Consider the following 21,821-nt stretch of genomic DNA (forward strand, 5'->3'; position numbering starts at 1 on the left):
TCCACACGAAAGTCTTCAAAAACATCTTTCTAATTCCGATATCAATGTTTGAAGTGAGCAAATTTCTTTTCTTAAGAAAGCTCTTCCTTGCTTGTGCTAGTCCGCATTTTATGTCCTCCTTACTTCTGCCATCGTTAGTTATTTTACTACCCAAGTAACAATATTCATCTACTTCCTTTAAGACTTCAGTTCCTAATCTAATATTTCCTACATCACCTGCCTCCGTTCGACTGCATTCCATTACTTTTGTTTTGGACTTATTTATTTTCATCTTGTACTCCTTACCCAAGACTTCATCCATACCATTCAGCAACTTCTCGAGATCTTCTGCAGTCTCAGATAAAATAACAATATCATCGGCAAATCTCAAGGTTTTGATTTCCTCTCCTTGGACTGTGATTCCCTTTCCAAATTTCTCTTTGATTTCCTTTACTGCCTGTTCTATATAAACATTGAAAAGGAGAGGGGACAAACTGCAGCCTTTCCTCACTCCTTTCTGGATTGCTGCTTCTTTTTCAAAGCCCTCGATTCTTATCACTGCAGACTGATTTTTATACAGATTGTAGATAATTCTTCGTTCTCGGTATCTGATTCCTATCATCTTCAGAATCATAAATAGCTTGGTCCAATCAACATTATCAAATGCCTTTTCTAGATCTACGAATGCCATGTACGTGGGCTTGTCCTTCTTGATTCGATCCTCTAAGATCAGACGTAAAGTCAGGTTTGCTTCACGTGTTCCTACATTTCTTCTGAAGCCAAATTGATCTTCTCCCAACTCAGCTTCAACTTGTTTTTCCATTCTTCTGTAAATAATACGTGTTAAAATTTTGCAGGCATGAGATACTAAACTAATGGTGCGGTAGTTTTCACACCTGTCAGCACCGGCTTTCTTGGGAATAGGTATAACAACATTCTGCCGAAAATCGGATGAGACTTCTCCTGTCTCATACATCTTGCACACTAAATGAAATAACCTTGCCATGCTGGTTTCTCCTAAGGCAGTCAGTAATTCAGAGGGAATATCATCAATTCCAGGTGCCTTGTTCCTATTTAGGTCACTCACAGCTCTGTCAAACTCTGACCTCAAAATTCGGTCTCCCATTTCATCAGCATCAACAGCCACTTCATGTTCCAGAACCACATTATCTACATCTTTACCTTGATACAACTGTTGGATATGCTCCTGCCATCTTTCTGCTTTGTCTTCTTTCCCTAGAAGTGGCTTTCCATCTGAGCTCTTAATATCCATGCACATAGGAAACTTTATTTTTACAGGTCGTAAAGCTTAGGTTTTGAAGATTGTTCTGTTCATCTATCAAAGCTGTCAACACTTCTGCTGATTCCTTCTTCAATAGCAATCAACCTATCAGAATTTTGCAAATATTTTGTCTAGCCAATTTTTTTTTTTTTTTTTTTTTTGCTATTTGCTTTATGTCGCACCGACACAGGTACGTCTTATGGCGACGATGGGATAGGAAAGTCCTAGGAATGGGAAGGAATCGGCCGTGGCCTTAATTAAGGTACAGCCCCAGCATTTGCCTGGTGTTAAAATGGGAAACCACGGAAAACCATCTTCAGGGCTGCCTACAATGGGGTTCGAACCCACTATCTCCCGATTACCGGAGACTGGCCGCAATTAAGCGACTGCAGCTATCGAGCTCGGTGTCTGGCCAATTAAAATTGGGTGTGTGTACAGGAATGCAGCCTATCAGTAAGGAGTTCTGGAAGCTTCTGCTAAAAATACTATAATCGCTGGATGCTTTAGGGCTGTATTGTCTTCATTTGCTCCAGTTATTGGATTGCGGCGTGTACTAAGGAGGCAGGGGCGTTCGGAGGGCCCGTTAACTCAAGTAATGACAGAATTGTCAATAAACATGTGATAGCTCCTGCAGATAGCTTGAGGGGAAGGTTTCAACCTCTTTTCTTTAATATAAATTTCTGTAGTTAGTTTTAATGTAGAACTTTCGGCAAGTCTAGGAAATCAGTTCTATTCCCTACAGGGAAATATGTAATGTAAGGGAATAAAGAGTGATTACCCTCGGTTGCTCCCTATTCAACTTGTCGTGGGGTGACTACAGTTTTAGAAACTTCTAAAAAAGTAAAGCATATTTGGTATTATTTTAATATTTCTTACTTAGCCACCCCGCTTAGCCTCTGTATAATTGAGTCATAAGCCCACTTAGGGTTTTAAGTATCTTTGGAAGCAGTGCATGTGTTTCGCCTCCTTGCATTTTGATATGGCCTGTTACAAGCAACCTTTCCTTTTGTCAGTGATGCCATTTCGTATGGGAAGAAATGCTCCTGTAAATCTATTTTGGTGTGTAGAATTGAGTCTGGTGTGAAGTTCCCTTGAGGAACAGTACGTTATAAGCCCATCTCGGGGCTACTTTACGTTAATATTTTAAGTAAGGACAACCGATAGGGTGTAAGTGCGCAATTGGGAATTGATGCCTCTGCGAGACTGGACTATGATATTGTTGGAGCACCTTCCAGGAGCAAAACATGGTCTTTTTAAAATATTGTACCTGTCAAGAACAATAACGCTCTTTTCTATGTAAATCAACCAAACCGTACCTATTGTAAATTTTGTATCTGATTTCCGGACTGTAAGTCGTTGTAATTCCTAGATATGACGAGCTGATTAAAATTGTTATTATTCATTCAGATTTTCTTTTTATAAATTTTAAAGTGGATAAGAAAAATGAAAGAAATAAAATTTCAAAAGTTGTGTTTAGTTATGCTCTAGTTAGTTCCTTGTCCTCCCATTCACCCCTCACGCTTCTTACACCTCTATGAGCCACATAATCCCGGGAACAACAACATCATCAATAATAATAATAATAATAATAATAATAATAATAATAATAATAATAATAATAATAATAATGGGGAGCCTCCGTGGTTCGGGTGGCAGCGCGCCTGCCTCTCGCCGCTGAATTCCGTGGTTCAAATCTCGGTCACTCCATGTGAGATTTTTGCTGGAGGAAGCGGAGGAAGGACAGATTTTTCTCCAGAAACTCCGGTTTTCCGTGTCATCTTTCATTCCAGCAACGCTCTCCAATTTCAATTAATTTCATCTGTCAGTCATTAATCATTGCCCCAGAGGAGTGCGACAGGCTTCGGCAACCGGCACAATTCCTATCCTCCATGCTAGATGAGGCTTCATTCATTCGAATGGCTGGAAACAGGCTGTGGATTTTCATTTTTTAATAATAATAATAATAATAATAATAATAATAATAATAATAATAATAATAATAATGCTTACTTCTGTACGGTTGTAAGCAAAGCAAAGCCACCTCCGAACAGGCCATGAAGGCCCTTGGAGGGGTGGAAGGTAAAGGCTTCCACCATTGATAACCTCGGCACTTGATGGGGTAGAGTGGTTAGAGTTGGTGTAGGCTGAATGAACCTCAGGGCCATATGCACCTCCGGAAGTGGAAATCTCGTTTCTTAAATTTTACGACTTCCTGACGGGGATTCGAACCCACGTCCTTCTGGGCGAACCGAGCACGCCTTTACCGCCTCGACCAAGCAGCCCCTTCTGTACGGTTGTAGAAACTGGATATTAGGAGAACAGGAAAAGAAAATATCAGAGGAATTTGAAATGCAGATTTGGAGGAAAATGCAGAAGGTAAGGTAGACTGGAATGGAAAACTTTACCGAAGTTCTTTGAGAGGTCCAGTCAATAAAAATAAAGCATTGTTCTCATTTTACAGCACGAGAAGTTCGTTTGCAACATCGATGAAGGAAGTATTGCCGGGAAAAGTGGAAGAAGACGACTCGGAGTATCTTACTGCTTCTGATGATGAACTACAAGACCTACGGTGAATTCAAAGGCCTGGCTCTTATATCTGCAGCGACAAGGCTTAGTCATTATAATAAATTTATATTATTATTATTATTATTATTATTATTATTATTATTATTATTATTATTATTATTATTATTATTATTATTATTATTATTATTACCGTGTAAGGAAAAATGTGTCCGGACGTAGAACATTGTTTCTTTTTTCTTGTGTTTTAATGTCTAACATATTCTGGCTTAAAGGTTTTCGGCGACAGTAGAATAGGAAAGTGGTATAACTTGGATAGTTGAGGCCGTGGCAAGGCACAATCCCGAAATGTGCGTGGTATGAAAATAGGAAACTACAGAAAACTGGTTCAAGTCTGTCGACGGTGCACATTGATCCCACCCTTTGTCGAATGCAAGCTTGCAGCTGTTAAACCCGTACTGCGCAACAAACTCGCACGGTGTATTTATACATAATATTTATGTTCATGTTTTAATTTTCTGATTTCTCTCTGTGCGTGGGGATTGTATAATATATCTACAGTATCCCATACCTGTCGCGAAGGCTGACTGAAAGAGAAGCTCACAACCAGGCAGCGTAGCTTGGTAACCACGGAGTATTTAGTTGAGTCGGGTATTACTTCCATTTATTTTTTGCCAGGATCCTTGCTTTCATATTTTTCTTCGACCTTCATTGGATAGGTCTCTTCCGACCTCGACGGTATGTGATTTGCGAGGCCTCGACTTTCATTTTCACGTCTTTTATACCTATACTCTTTCCTTTGCTTATAACATCGATCTTTCGGATATATTCGATTTTTACTTCTGATTAGACTAAAGAGGACATCGGCGCCATTATTTATATGTATTTTGTGTGAGGAGGGGACGACGCTATGAACTAAGATCTGCAGGGTATATCAAACTGACATTTTTTAATTGTTAAAGGCGTTGTACATCTACAAAACCATTACAATGGCTGTATTTATTGTGACATATCGGTCAGTCAGTAAAAAATAAATGGAGGTAATACCCGACTCAACTAAATACTCCGTGGTTACCAAGCTACGCTGCCTGGTTGTAAGCTTCTCTTTCAGTCAGCCTTCGCGACAGGTATGGGATACTGTAGTTTAAAGTTAACATTTTAAAATAAATAACAAATTTCGTGGAGATTTCGATTTAAATAGTCCACAAGTCGTTTATCTTATTTAATACCTCTAAATCAATATTAAGTTGATAATAAAAAAGCTATATTTAATATCTATATTTAGGGGGATATTGAGGGGAACATCCCGCACTAACAGCACTCCTAAGGAATACATGGTTGCCTATCTGTGGTTCTTCTTAAAGCAATATTCACTGCCACCAGTCATAGCGGTAACAACTTATTTAAAAACTATGCTGATTATTGATTTGAATTGAATAATTTGGCAAATAGTGCAAGGACACGAATAGGAAAGAGGAATGAAAATATGGTTATATAATGTCTTACTTTTCGGTAATTGTTGTAACAGTATCTGGATAGAATTACTTAAATATAAAGCACACTTCGTTATTACTGGAGTCTAGTGTTCATACAGGCTATTTATTATGTAAATACTTGAACTGTAGGAGATGAATATTGCTGAACTTCAACTAATGTATATTTTATTGATAGAATTATATAATTGATAGCGGGACACCTCGTTCAGGTGTGAGACTACTTCATCCTGGACATCCGGATATCCTAATCACTGCAATACTGCTGGTGGAATTAACACTTTATTCGGTTCATAAATGCGTGCTGAGCTCGCCATATTTGCCCTCATCTATTTATTTTACTTTACCGAACAAAAAACAGAGAAAAAAGGGAAAACAAGAACAAAAGCAGCACAGCACTGCGCAGCCTTATTTTGTAATGCAAATATGCTCGGTACTCCGAGCGACGTATACGGTGCTTCGGATTAAACTCTTTATACTCATTCACATATTATCGTTTCATTACAATAATAGTCGACCGCTAATTATTTTGTGTCGAGTTGTGGCATAATGATTTATTCTACATGTTTAGTCATTAATCCAGAATGTCCTTCCTTGTTTATTCATTACTAGGTAATTTATTTCCTAATTCTATCACAATTTCTCTTTTCTATCCTGACGTTATCCGGTTTTCACACCAAGCGAATGCTGGGGCTGTACTTTAATTAAAGCTGCAGCCATTTACTTCCTACTTCTAGGCCTTTCCTACCCTATCGTCGTCTGTATCAGTGGGACGTAAAGCAAACTGTAAGAAGAAAATGTATGTATATCGTTATTCTTTCATTTATATCATTCCGCTATCATCATCAGCGGGGAGGTTTATAACATTGTTTAATAATAGCGGAGAGTAAGATATCCGATAACATGCTTCGTGAAAGCAAGTGTATTTTCTCTTTAGACGTAATTACACTTGCTATTAATTTTGATCAAACAATTTATGATCGGAGGTCATGATTGAGTCGTTAATTACTCTAATTGCGTGCAAATCAAATAAACTGAGCCTCAGGCTGAATGTGGTAGTAATTGCCGTTAGATTTCACGCTTTAGATTGCACTATACTTTTTCAAGTTCATGACTGGTTGAGCTAACATACGGGATAATCGTAAACTAATAATAAAAACAAACTAATGTGGAAATGTAATTCGTATAGTAAACTGAGCGGTAAGAGCTTTTAATAGCCGGCCTGGCGGTGTAGGGTTATTGTGCTTGCCTCTTACCCGGAGGCCCCGGGTTCGATTCCCGGCCAGGTCAGGGATTTTTACCTGGACCTGAGAGCTGCTTCGAAGTGGACTCAGCCTACGTGATTACAAGTGAGGAGCTATCTGACGGTGAGATAGCGGCCCCAGTCTAGAAAGCCGAGAATAACGGCCGAGAGGATTCGTTGTGCTGAACACACGACACCTCGTAACCTGCAGGTCTTCGGGCTGAGCAGCGGTCGCTTGGTAGGCCAAAGCACATCAAGGGCTGTAGTGCCAGGGGGTTTGGTTTGGGTATTTTTGTAAGAGCTTTTAATTATAGTCACATATTTTGAACTACACTCATGCTCATAAATTAAGGATAATTGCATATTGTGGTGCCACACAACGTGGCACTACACAAAACTGGCGCTAATAGCATAGGCACATCGTGAACACAAACGAAACATATCTGTAAGTCCACGGTATTGGTGATAAGTTGAGAAAACCGCCCCAAAACACATGTGCTACAAAACGCCACTGTTTCCTGCGCATGTACCCCGCCATAAATATGGGGTATGATCACCATGCACACGTACACAGGCCGCACAACAGCTTGGCATACTCCGGATCAGGTGGTCGAGCAGCTGCTGGGGTATAGCCTCCCATTCTTGCACCAGTGCCTGTCGGAGCTCCTGAAGTGTCCTAGGGGTTTGAAGACGTGCAGCGATACGTCGACCGAAAGCATCCCAGACGTGCTTGATGGGGTTTTGGTCTGGAGAATAGGCAGGCCACTTCATTCGCCGGATATCTTCTGTTTCATGGTAATCCTCCAAGATGGCACCTCGGTGGGGCGGTGCGTTATCATCCATCAGGAGGAAGGTGGGACCCACTGCACCCCTGAAAAGGCAGACATACTGGTGCAAAATGACGTCCCGATACACCTGACCTGTTACAGTTCCTCTGTCAAAGACATGCAGGGGTGTACGTGCACCAATCATAATCCCACCCCACACCATCAAACCACTACATCCATACAGGTCCCTTTCAAGTACATTACGGGGTTGGTATCTGGTTCCCGGTTCACGCCAGATGAGAACCCGGCGAGAATCACTGTTCAGACTATACCTGGACTTGTCCGTGAACATTACCTGGGACCACGGTTCCAATGACCATGTATTGTGTTCTTGACACCAGGCTTTACGGGCTCTCCTGTGAACAGGGGTCAGCTGAATGCACCTTGCAGGTCTCCGGGCGAATAAACCATGTCTGTACAGTCCTCTGTAGAGTGTGTGTCTGGAGACAAGTGTTGCAGTGGCTGTGGCAAGGTCCCGAGCAAGGCTACCTTCAGTACTCCGTGGCCGTTTGCGGGCAATGATGGTGAGCTATCGGTCTTTTTGTGGTGTTGTACACTGCGGACGTCCCGTACTGTAGCACCTGGACACGTTTCCTGTCTGCTGGAATCGTTGTCATAATCTTCAGATCACACTTTGTGGAACACGGAGGGCACGTGCCACGACCTGCTGTGTTTGACCAGCTTCCAGTCGCCCTATTATTCTACTCCTCATAACGTCATCAATATGTGTTCGTTGAGCCATTTTCACCACACAGTCACCATTAGCACGTCTGAAAACATCTGCACACTTACTCGCTGCACCGAACTCGGACATGCACCAACACACCTCTGCGTATTTGGACTGCTGCCAGCGCCACCGTGCGACGACCGCAGGTCAAATGCACCACATGGTCATACCCCGAGGTGATTTAAAACTGCAAATCGCCCACCATAGCGTTGTTTCACCATGTATCAGCATTATCCTTAATTTCTGAGCGTGAGTGTATTTTAATCATTCATATTAATCAAAATTTATCTTTCTTTAGGCAGTCATGAATATAGGAGTTGTAGAATGGACATTGTAACGTACGTCTAAAGCTGCTTTGTTATGCTGGTAAGTCCGGCTCCATGCCTAAATGGTTAGCGTTCTGGCCTTTGGTCACAGGGGCCCCATGTTCAATTCCCGGCAGGGTCGGGAATTTTAACCATAAATGGTTAATTTCGCTGGCACGGGGGATGGGTGTATGTGTCGTCTTCATTATCTTTTCATTCTCATCATGACGCGCAGCTCCCCTACGGGCGTCAAATCAAAAGACCAGTATCTGGAGAGCCGAACTTGTCCTCCGACACTCCCGGCACTAAGAGCCATACGCCATTTCATTTTTTATACTGGTAAGATGAGGAAATATTACTTATACCAAATATGTGTAAGAATAATACCATATGCTTTAATTATGACTTTCTGAGCCCAAATTGGAGAGTTCTATCCCCTCTCAGTCGGTATTTGAAGATGCTAAAATACGTCAACCTCATGTCGGTAGATTTACTGGCACTTAAAGGAACTCCATAGCTTCTGTCATCTCAGTGTCTCTGGAAACCATAAAAGTAGTTATGGGAACTATTTATTTGTATAAGGGATTTAAATTTAAGACTTGTTTTTAAATTTGACGTATATCTATTACAAACTGTAACATAACAAACGCTTATAGTGGACTGTGTGTTAAAGACAGATATACGCTGTCGCGGACTTTTTTTTTGGTAGAAATTATGCTGAACATTTCTTACCCACATAGTATAAATATATCTTTAACGGTTTAGCCAGCGTGAGGCAAAACGTCGCACGGTCAGCCGTTTCTTCTTTGACTTGCTTCACTGAAATCGTTACTGTTCGGCTTCCTTTGGTCATAGGTGAATGTTTCTCAGCATAAACCTTTACCTTTGTCGAGAAATGCTTAATAGAATGGTAAAAACCGTATCAATATTCTCCAGTGGTTCTCCAGATTAGCCCTCACAGACAGACAGACGGACAGACGGACAGACAGACAGACAGACAGACAGACAGACAGACAGACAGACAGACAGACAGACAGACAGACAGACAGACAGACAGACAGACAGACAGACAGACAGACAGACAGACAGACAGACAGACAGACACGATCGAGGACTTTATTTTATACTATGTAGATACTAGTACGTAAACCTGCCTTCGACAGTCGAAATTAAAATCTAAGAATTACATAAATTGGAAATGTTAAATGGAATTTTAATATATCGCATGAATAAAAAATTTCACTTTCTATGTTTTTTACGGCATTTGAATTGAATCAGAACAGGTATTATAGTATATCCTTACAAACCATATTAAGTATAGTTGTAGGCTTTTATGTCTATAAATCTAGCGAAGTTTTTAGCGAAAGGTGATTTTTTGTTAATTATTAGTAGCTTATATACCGCCGAATGAGCGTAATGGGGAGCCATGGTTGCCTAGTCCTACATGATTAACTTAGCCTGCCTCAATTATTCTGCATCTTCTTATATCACTCATGTTAAACGTACAGATCTGCGTATTTGGAGTCATTACTGTCTCTTTCCTGTGACTTACTTTTACTCAATTCATCTTTCTCCAAATGAGACCTCATGCCTTCATGGACATACTGTTCTCCCGATGGATTTCTGCTGAAGATGACATGTGTGGTAAAAGCGATGGTGTAAATTTTACAATCGATCCCTATATGGAGGGATGTAAGCACTATTGCGTGTTTCTGTGGTGATTTGTCTGAATATGACGAGGAGAGTGTTGGGACGGACACATATACCCAGTCCCCGAGCCAGAAGCGATTAAAATCCCCGACCCTGCCGGGAATCGAACCCGGGACCCTCTGAACCGATGGCCAGTACGCTGACCATTTAGCTAACGAGTCGGCTTGTGAACTATATATAATATAATATTGTCTTCCTGTAGCGATTCTTGTCTAAATATTCAGCTTTCAGGTCTCCCGATCAAAGGGTCCCGAGTTCGATTCCAGACAGGGAGAGGTATTTATTTAATTCCTATGACTTGGAGACTAGGTATTTGACCTGTTCATATATGCACCACACTATCGACTACTATAAAAACAATTGTGAATAAGTTACATCTCTTCTCACGGTTGGCATCAGGAAGACCATCCGCACACAAAACAGGGCCAAGTCTACATGAGTGACACAGTTCGATATCGGGATTCTACCAGGATTTGGGAAAAAGTGGTAGAAGAATCTTCTTCCTGATGTCGCTCGACATTTATGCATATTGCATGAGACTACTGTACATCCTTCCATTCAAAGTTCTGCGCTGTGAATGATACAACAGTGTTAAGAACATACCAAACCAAACCAAACCCCATGGCGCAACAGTCCCGAAGGGCCATGGCCTACCAAGCGACAGCTGCTCAGCCCAAAGGCCTGCAGATTATTAGGTGACGTGTGGTCAACACGATGAGTCATCTCGGCCGTTATTCTTGGCTTCCTAGACCGGGGCCGCCATCTAACAGTCAGACAGCTCCTCAATTGTAATCACGCAGGCTGAGTGGACCTCGAACCATTCCACAGGTCCAGGTGAAAATACCTGACTTGACGGGGAAACGAACCCGGGACCTCCAGGCAAGAGGCAGGCACGCTGCCCCTACACCTCGAGGCCGGCCCTTAACAACATACGCTTAGTTTAATATGAAATAATTTAGTACCACCGTGTCAATGATCTGTATTTCAACAGTTTTTACAAAGAATGAAATAACTCAAGGAGGAAAACTCCTTGTAACTTACTTCAAGAATTTGTATCCGAGGAGATGGACTTTACTCCAAGTTGCTAGAACACAAGAACAGTGAGGATCCTCACACTCTGATAGCATTATTCCCTCCTTCATTTGTCACTAGCTTGATACAAGACTGTGTGAATGACACAGCCTCAAGCATATTGTTAGTAGCTCATTAATCACCGTCTTTGTGTCACAGCTGAGCCTGGCCGTCGCTTGAGGGGGTCAGAAACCCAGAGAACGTGGTCAAAGCCGCGAGGCACCATCACTCACAGAAGGCTGATCAACGCCATGTTACTTGCAAGTTAGTAGCAAAGTTATCTGGTACAAACAGAACATAGATTAGTTCGTTCAACTTTGCGATGAATAGAGACGACAACTTTGTTGATGATCATGTTTAATTATCGGACAATGTCCTTGTTGACCTCAGCTGTGATTGAACAAGCTGTTGCTCGCTAACTTTATACCAGGTTATTGTCATATTGAGAGATGTGGGTGAATTGGAGAGCCGCTAGTTGAGTAATTCTACCATCAAATGGAGATTCTTGTCACAGAGTGAGAAGATGTGAATACATTACAGAAATAGCTAACTTATTCGAGTACCAAAAGATCAGCAATATATATAACATAAGAGTTTTGTCTGTACATTGCTCAGAATTAGAAAGAATCGTATTTTTGTGTCGGTTGTGTCCTTAGTAAGGAGGAAATGCAATATTCATTTTCTGTCTGTCTGTCTGTCTGTCTGTCTGTCTGTCTGTCTGTCTGTCTGTCTGTCTGTCTGTCTGTCTGTCTGTCTGTCTGTCTGTCTGTCTGTCTGTCTGTCTGTCTGTCTGCACACACATCACGAGAAAATGGTTGAACAGAATTTAATTACAATGGGTATATAACGTCAGGCAATAAGGTGCTACACATTAGGTTATAAATCACTTATTCACGCTGAGCGAAGTGGTAGTTTGGGGGAAGGCCTAAAATTGAATTCTCAAAAACTTAGTAGTAATCCTATCGATAAATAGGCCTACTACATAATAAAAGTTATTGAGAATGCAATTTCCGATTATATATGTCTTATACAGTTTTACCGTACGGGCTATTATAGTCTTCTTATTATTATTTTCCTACCGCTTTTCCCCACACCTGTGGGGTCGCGGGTGCGAACTGTGTCGCACATGTGGATTTGGACGTGTTTTACGGCCGGATGCCCTTCCCGACGCCAACCCTATATTGATGTAAGTAATCACTATTTTGTGTTTATGCGGTGGTGGACAGTGTGGTATGTTGTATAAATATGATGAAGAGAGTGTTGGGACGGACACATACACCCAGTCCCCGAGCCAGAAGAATTAATCAGAAGCGATTAATCGAACCCGGGACCCTCTGACCATTCAGCCAACGAGCTTACGGGCTATTACAGTATAATAGAGATATTCATGAATTTAGATTTTTCATGCTTAGTCCATATCAGCGCCGAGCCAATAGAGAATGGATAACAGAAATCAAGAAAATCGGCGAGTAAAGTCGGAGAATAAGGTACTACAGTCCAGGCTATAAATAATTTTATTCACGTTTGGTGAAATGGTAGTTTAGGGTAAGGCCTAAAATTTAATTTTCAAATATCTGTTGTTAGTGGCCCTAATTATAAATAGTGCGTAAGAAAACTATTGGAGAATACAATTTCCGATCATTTATGCCTTACATAGTTTTGTCTTACCGATTATGATAACATACTGTAATTCATGAATTTTTATGCCTTACATAGTTTTGTCTTACCGATTATGATAACATACTGTAATTCATGAATTTAGACTTTTGTGGCTTAGTCCACTTTTTGCGCTGACAATAACAGCATTGTCATTCTGTGCCAGTAGACTCCAAAGAAATTGTATGTGTAAGATTTGAGCTCCAACATTCGTTTCCAACGCAAGGAACTCAACAAACCTAACTATATTATGTAAAAAATAGGAGTGTTTATAAGATCAATCAAGTCTGAATGGGTAGCGTACGGGCCTTCGGTTCAGAGGGCTCCGTGTTCGATTCCCGACAGGGGATTTAACTGCATATGGTTAATTTCTCTGGCTTGAAGATCGAGTATTTGTGTTCGTCTCAATATACTTCCCTTAAATTACACAACCACCAAATAAAACATGCAGTAATGTATACATCTCTCTACATAGGGTTAGCATCAGGAAGGACATTTGGCCATGAAACTGGGCCAAATTCATATCAAGTGCAGACTCCACTAAAGTGGGAAAAAGACCGATAAGAAGGCAAAGAAGGATGAGGAAAAGAAGAAAAAGAAGGTGGAATGTGTTACCTTGGAAATTGTTTCCAAAAAGATGAAACTAAGGAGCGTCAACATAGTATGTGCGTACCTAAATTTTAGCGGCTGGTTCAGTGTAACTGTGGAAATGACTTTTCCCAGGACTAAACTTACTAATATCAGCATATTATGTATTAAAATCATTTTTTTTAAGCAGCGAAGTCCAACACTTGAATATTCTGTGGCTTAAATTATGGAAATGGTTTTCCACCATTTTCACCACATATAGCATCTACTTGGAATTTTCAGCAGCTCCATAAATTATCTGAATATTCGGTGGCTCAGTATAGCCATTGAAATAATTACTAATAAGAAGGGAAGAACGGTATGCACTTAATCGCAATAGACTGTTAGCTAATTGGCAAGTGATCTCTAGGCGAAATGTACACAGGCGTGAATATTATTAGGCTAGAAAGCCATGGCAAGAAGTTCCTTGACAAGTGATCTGTACACTAAAAGCCACTAGGTGAAACGGTATAGGCAAAGGGAGATCTTCCGTAAAACTTAATGTAGCAGAAAAATATGTTGATTTTCATTCATTCCAACTAGCACCTTCTCCTTAAAGAAATGGTGGCTTCGTTAGCTGAGTCTGATCACTGTATTATCACTTATAACGTCAAACATGTGAACATTCTCTGCTTGCGACAGGTAGAGAATAGAATCCGTTCAAAACAGCAGAAACCAAACTGTTCCGTGCCCTAGATTCACCACTTAGCTAAATTAAGTTGATAAAATAATTGGTACGCTTTGACGCTGTGAAAAACCAATCAACGTTCACTCATTGTAAATATACTGTATTTGTTTACCACTAGAATATCTAAAAACTTTGCCTCCAGCAGGAGAATCGGTACAGTACGACAGAGCATTACTAGTAATACATCTAATGTCCGGTTCCATGGCTAAATGGTTAGCGTGCTGGCATTTGCATCAGGGGGTCCCAGGTGTGATTTTCAGCTGGGTCGGAGATTTTAACCTTCGGTGGTAAATTCCGATGGCTCGGGGTTTGTATGTATGTGCCCCATCCTCACAGCCACGCAGGTCTCCTATATGGCGTCAGCTCGAAATGACTGCACCAGGCCTCTTCGGAGGTCATGCGCCATTATGATTATTATAAATCAATCAATCAATCAATCAATCAATCAATCAATCAATCAATCAATCAATCAATCAATCAATCAATCAATCAATCAATCAATCAATCAATCAATCAATCAATCAATCAATCAATCAATCAATCAATCAATCAATCAATCAATCAATCAATCAATCAATCAATCAATCAATCAATCAATCAATCGAAAAGTATTTAAATACCCAATTCTAAGGAAAGCTCACGTGGTTGGCACAACTGGTTAATCGTTTCCATGATAATGGGTTTGATTGATCCTGGCTAAAGTCGATGGTATTTAAGGGAGGTGGTAGTGATTATTGTTTTAAATTACAACTGGGCAACCATAATCTCCATGGGAGCAGAGAACTGAAGGATCATGTTATAATAGAGAAAATGGTAGTATTTCTAGGTGTTGGATTGCAGAAGTGGTGATTACTGTGTTACGAGGAAGAACAACTGGGCAACCATAATCGTAACACTTATCAGAGGAGTGAAGATATCGGAAAAAAAAGAAATGGCTACGGAGGCCGTGAAAATCAAATACTCCCTTGGCCTCGCAAGCCTAAAACCACCGGGATCAGAAGAGAACAAGAATCGACCAAGAAAGGTCAGATAGGACAGATGAAATAGAGAAGCTTGGCACAACTAAGTGTAAACAACGACAGATTATTATTATTATTATTATTATTATTATTATTATTATTATTATTATTATTATTATTATTATTATGTCCGGCACCATGGCTAAATGGTTAGTGTGCTGGCCTTTGGCCACAGGGGGTCCCGGGTTCGATTCCCGGCAGGGTCGGGAATTTTAACCATAATTCGTTAATTTCGCTGGCATGGGGCTGGGTGTATGTGTCGTCTTCATTAACATTTCATCCTCATCACGATGCGTAGGTCGCCTACGGGCATCAAATAAAAAGACCTGCATCTGGCGAGCCGAACTTGTCCTCGGAGACTCCCGGCACTAAAAGCCATACGCCATTTAATTTCATTATTATTATTATTATTATTATTATTATTATTATTATTATTATTATTATTATTATTATTTGAGTATCGGTTTCTTTGCTATTTCGTAGAGGCTAACAGAACGTCGAAATTCAGACGGCATAAATGGCATTCAAATTCCTGGATTTGGCTATTTGCATTGCGTCGCACCGACACAGATAGGTCCTATGGCGACGATGGGATAGGAAAGTCCTAGGAATGGGAAGGAAGCGGCCGTCGCCTTAATTAAGCTACAGCCCCAGCATTAGCCTGGTGTGAAAATGGGAACCCACGGAAAACCATCTTCAGGGCTGCCGACAGTGGGATTCGAGCCCAGTATCTCCCGGATGCAAGCTCACAGCTGCGCGTTCCTAACCGAACGGCCAAATAGCCCGGTCCCTGGATTTGGTACCTAGGACCAAACTTCATATCATACTTTGACCACCTATTTTATAAATGTTGAGTTTTTGGTTTCGTTGTTGTTGATATTAATAATTTAGTAACTACTATTTTAATAAGTTATTCATAATCAATAAGCCTGGATTATTAAAGAAAGTGTTAGCATTTTTAATTATCATATTATAATTAGGCATTTTACTCTGAAGTCAATCTGATCGTGTTAGCCTGCAGCTGTCTCTCATTATTTTCTCTCTATACAAGAGCTTATTGTTATCTTAATTAGTTCATAACGAGGTGATGAAGTAAGGAAGAGTAATGACATTGCATTGACGAGTGTCTGGCGCTAAAAGCTAATTATCGTATTAATTGGGTGGGAGCTATAGAAGTTGAGATTGTCACTGCCAATTTAGACGGAGTAACCCAGTTACCACAGTGCCGAGGGTTCCAGGTCAATCCTATTAGTCCTGCACACTCGACGGGACATGTACCCCTGGACCTAGAAAACAAATACACATTACTCATCCGAAATGAACATGGCTACCATGCTACTGACTCAAAATCACAACTTTGTGTCAATTAATTATCGCACTAGCTATAAAACGGAATTGTTCACATTTCCCACAAGGAAATGGAAGGCTTCTTATTCATTATAAGATAATAACTATCAGAGTCCACCTCTGTGGCCTAGTGGTTAGCGTGATTAGTTGCCACCCCCGGAGGCCCGGTTCGATTCCCAGCTCTTCCACGAAATTTGAAAAGTGGTACGAGTGTTGGAACGGGTCCCACTAAGCCTCGGGAGGTCAACTGAGTAGAGGGGGTTCGATTCCCTCCTCAGCTATCTTCGAAGTGGTTTTCCCCACTTGTCCACCAAGCAAATGCTGGGATGGTACCTAACTTACGGCCACAGTCACTTCCTTCCCTCTTCCTAGTCTATTCCTTCCAATCTCCCCGCCCCCCCCCCCTTAAGACCACTGTTCAGCGTAGCAGGTGAGGCCACCTGGGCGACATTCTGATCCTCCTCTCCAGTTGTATCCCTCCGACCCAAAGTCTCAGGATCCAGGACACTGCCATTGAGATGGTAGAGGTAGAATCCCTCGCTGAGTCCGAGGGGAAAACCAACAACCTTGGAGGATAAACAGATTAAGAGAGAAAGAAAGAAGGATAATTATCAGAAATTCTCTGGCTTCGTAGATAAGTGATTTAGCATGCTGGCCGTTGGTCCAAGGAATTCCGGGTTCGATTCTCGGCCATGCCGGGAATTTTAACATTTTTTTTTATTTTCTCTGAGGACTAAGTGTTTGTGACGTCTTCAACATTGCATTTCATTTTAGGTCGCCCAAGCCCATCAATTCGACAGACCTGTACCAAGCCTCTCCGGAGGTCATACGCCGTTTATATTTATATACAATAAAGTTGTTCCCTGAGTAGGCAAACTTGAAGCTTACAAGCTTGTATATTACGTGACTGTTAATATCCTGATCATAAATATGGAACTTCCAGTTTTACGATGATTCCCAAACTCAGGGACTTGAGTCTTCATTTCAAGAATCCCACATGCATTGTCTGGGAAATCGAAGCACGGTTACCTTGTAAGAAGGGCGTGGCAATTCCACTCGACTATCACGTACCAAAGGCAAAATTCACTTCACTGATATAAACAGGAAAACCACGGAGCACTGGACATTGTTCAAGCTTACAATAACCTCACTTAAATGTACAATTTAAAATGACACTTGTCAAGTAAAACTTCTCTGTCATGTGAAAGAAATTTACAAAATGTAGAATAATTTCTGCAAATATTCTATTCACTTGTTCCTGAGTTGCTAGGCAATAAATATTCTTTACGCTCCTATTGTTGGTACTAATTTGAAGAACACTTTAAGGCTATTGTAAACGTTTTCTGAATATATTCTTCAAATTAGTATCGTAAATATGTATGCGACGACTAAGTCGAAATTCGGATGCTTCTTTCTGTAGATTCTTTTGGATAAAACGTTTCAGTTCAAAGTCAGCAAGCGATCAATAATGCGAGGTTCAGTGTGAAGGAATAGTTGGTGTAGAAGTGCATCAAATTGTTTCAGTGTTGGAGATATAAACCTCGCTCAAGACGGTCTTAAGTTATAGAAAATGAAGTTCTGTGCACCGTGTTCGAAGTCCAGCTACTTACCGTAACTCTTTAACTGTCGCCAAGTCTTAGTAGTTTCCGAAGTCGCAGTTGCTATAATTCTCCACCAAATCGGCACAACACACAAGAGTCGACGAGTAGACTTCAATGAACCGACTGCAGTTAAGGACCAGATACGAGCAGACATTCGTAAATAATTTCTCGTGAAGAATTCCACGAGATCTAAGGAGCTATTTAATATTAGACATGACATCATCATAACTGGGCATCCCGCCTGCTGTTGGTTAGAGTAGAGAAAGAAACTTGCTACCATACACGATGTAAACTGCGTCTGAATGCGTCTCATCAGTGTCCCGCTGGCCTAGAAAGGGGCACTAACAAGGCTTGGAAAATTATTTTAAGAGTGACTGAGATTATGGTATTCTGTGTAGATTTTGATATATTTAAGACTATAGATATCCTTTTCACTTTATCTCTTCTCAGTGTCCTTATCATTTACATACATCAATTGGAATTATTATTTTTACATACTTGTTTAGTTGGATCGTTATGAACAACAATATTGAAGGTTAATGGTCCTCAGTTGTATATACTAAAAACCAAACCAAACCCCACGGCATTTAACGCCCCTGAAAGGGCCTTGGCCTGCCCAGCAACAGCGCTCAGCCCTAAAGCATGCAGATTACTAGGGGTCGTGTGAACAGCACGACGCATCCTCTCGGCCGTTATTCTGGGCTTTCGAGACCGGGGCTGCCATCTCACCGTCAGATAGCTCCTCAATTCTAATCACGTAGGCTAAGTGGACCTCGAATCAGCCCTCCGGTCGAGAGAAAAATCCCTGAACTGGCCAGGAATCGAACCCGAGGCCTCCGGGAGAGAAGCAGGCACGCTACCCCTACACTACGGAACCGGCCAATTGTATATATTGGTGTAACATAATTCTGGCAAGGGAAACTTCTTAGATAGGAGCACAAAATTTTCAGCAAAAATATTCTGGTTTATATTTGAACTCAAAAGGGGATAGCTGGCCAAAGTGTGGACAATACGTGTATCCTGGAATGTTATGGGTTCCTTCTATCTCCATCAAAATATCGATAAATAAAGAAATGAGGCTTGCAACTGTGGTGGAGAAGTACATTATTCTGCTGGGTTTGGGTTTTTAAACTGACTCGTTCTCCTTTTCTCTCTTTCCTGGAACGTAATTTGGATCCCGTTGCTTCTGTCTAGATAGACTATCCATTATTGTTTAGGCAGTTTACATTTATTTTTTGTCTGAATTCCTCTTTTACTTTCCCCTTAGATATTCTGATATTGTGCACAATATAACATATACTCTTCATAAATGGGCTGTGTGTGCTTCCTTATGGTTTACTTTTGGTCATTGGGGGGAGGCTTAGGATTATGGGAGTAATAGTACCAACATCCAGAAAGTTTTAAAGAGTGTCTGAGTAAACCCCACTAAAGGAATTCTTTTAAAAAAATATTTATTCTTTTTTTAAGAAAGGAACATGTTTCGGCTGTATTTGAGAGACATCTTCAGCATTATGACAAAAGTGTGGTAAAGTAAACTCGTGTCCTCATCCCCGAAGTGGTGCAGCTCTTTTCAGGAGGCACACTCCCAATGGAGGTGAGCTGCATGTGCCATGTCGACCACATATCAGCCCTCCCGCCATTCTTAAATTTCGGGCAGTACCGGGAATCGAACCCGAGCCCCCGAGGAGGCACCTAATAATACTAACCGTTACACTACGGAGGCGGACACAAAAGTATGGCAAGAACTGCTACAACAAATAACACATACAAAATTTCTAGTGTTGTACATAACTCCGTCCAACGTACAGAAAGCATACACTTAAACAGGCTTACTTACATTGAGAAAAGCGTATATTTGTAGTTAAAATGTCATGTCTTTAGAGGTGATATAATATTAAAATACGAGTGTTTTAATAGACCTTGTGAATGCCCAATAAAGAACGTTGATTGACAGTCCAATACTTGGCTGAGTGAATGTTCTAATGTTCTAATATTTGAGTTAAAATTGACTTTAATTCAGGTGGAACTTTCTCAAAATACTGGTTGAGTTCGTTTATTGTGGTAACGTCCAGAAAAGTACAGTTAGCTGGAGATCGAATGAAAAACTGCAGAGTACCTCGTTAAGGATGGTTGATATTGCGTTCAAGATCATAAACTCCGTACGTCATCACCAACAATGGACTGAGTTGAACTATCCTGAACGGATTGTGAAGGAAAACACAAAACCAGATAACTGTTCCACTGCTAATAACTACAATAGAATCACTGAAACGAAGTCTCCTATTGACACCTGAAAAAGAACTGAAAATTAGAAGTTATTCGTCTGCTATTACCCATCTTTTCACGATAGCCTCGTACACACTTAGCAACGTTTAACAAATTCAATGTGTGATTTTTATGCAACGATGTAATGTTTTGAGAACATCTTTATTACAAGAGAACTAGTTTATGAGAGATAAATTTCTGATAACCGTGGATTATGTCAGCCCAGTGACATTATCACTGGCTTCTCACCAAAATGGTCGTAGTTTAAATCACGATTAATACATGCGGTACTTTACAAATTATAACTCATGTCTCTGTGGTTTGGATTACCCATAAGATCCAGATATCAAAATACACGTGAACCTACAAGCTTGTTTGTCTAGAAATAATGGAGCCTCAACTAGTCTGAAATTGTGTTTACTTACTTTGATATTGTTCCTCCTTGTCAGGTTTACTATCCAATCTGCCCTGCTCTAATAATGTAATCCTATGGAAATTTTATTTACAAGGAATAGAACAGTATTTTAATTTATATCTTTTCGCTCTCTTTAGCCGAGAACGACCTAGTCGAGCTTGATTAATATTAAGAGGATTTAATTACATCGCTGTTTCGTTCAGAGGTATGCATTATGGTGTAAAAAAATGTGATATCACAATGCTGCGTTTGTAAGATTCCGATGAAATAAAGCCCTTTTCACATAACAGTAATTCGACGTTCCACAGTGGAGATGCGCCGGCAATATTGTGCACTGATAGTCTACGATTATTCGCGTGTCTGGCTTTGCTATTCCGCGTATATAATTTAATCTTAACAGGGATTCCATATATCCAAGTGTTCCAATTTCCCCTTCGTGAATGGAGTGACTAGAAGCTCTAATTATGTTCCCGAGAGCCTTTGTTAGTGAGGATGTCTGTTCCTCAAAGGCTCTATTAGTGGTCGAAATATCATTCCTTCAAATGGAAACCATTAGCTCCAGTCACTCCCTTGTGACGCACATAGCTAGACTGAAATCTATGGTCACTTCAGCTAAAGGAACTTGAAGTAAGAAAAATAATGTAACGGCCTTCTTAGCTGTGAATGACCGGGCGAGTTGGCCGTCCGGTTAGAGGTGCGCAACTGTGAGCTTGCATCCGGGAGGTAGTGGGTTCGAACCCCAATTTCAGCAGTCCTCAAGATGGTTTTCCATGGTTTCCCATTTTCACACTAGGCACACTACCTTAATTAAGGCCATGGCCGCTTCCTTCCAACTCCTGTCTGTGACGGTGCGAAATAAAGCAAGTTGTAATAAAAAGCTGTGAATGTTTCTCAGCGGCTTTTGATGACAAAGCTGCATGTTGTCTCTTAAGTTGGAAATCATATTACCTAGAAATTATCAGATGGTAAGAGGAATATACTGTACCGGTTCCCCATTTTCATTAAGGCTATGGCCGCTCCCTTCCAACTCCTCGCCCTTTCCT

Source organism: Anabrus simplex, chromosome 1, assembly GCF_040414725.1.
Source record: "Anabrus simplex isolate iqAnaSimp1 chromosome 1, ASM4041472v1, whole genome shotgun sequence".
Classification (NCBI taxonomy): domain Eukaryota; kingdom Metazoa; phylum Arthropoda; class Insecta; order Orthoptera; family Tettigoniidae; genus Anabrus; species Anabrus simplex.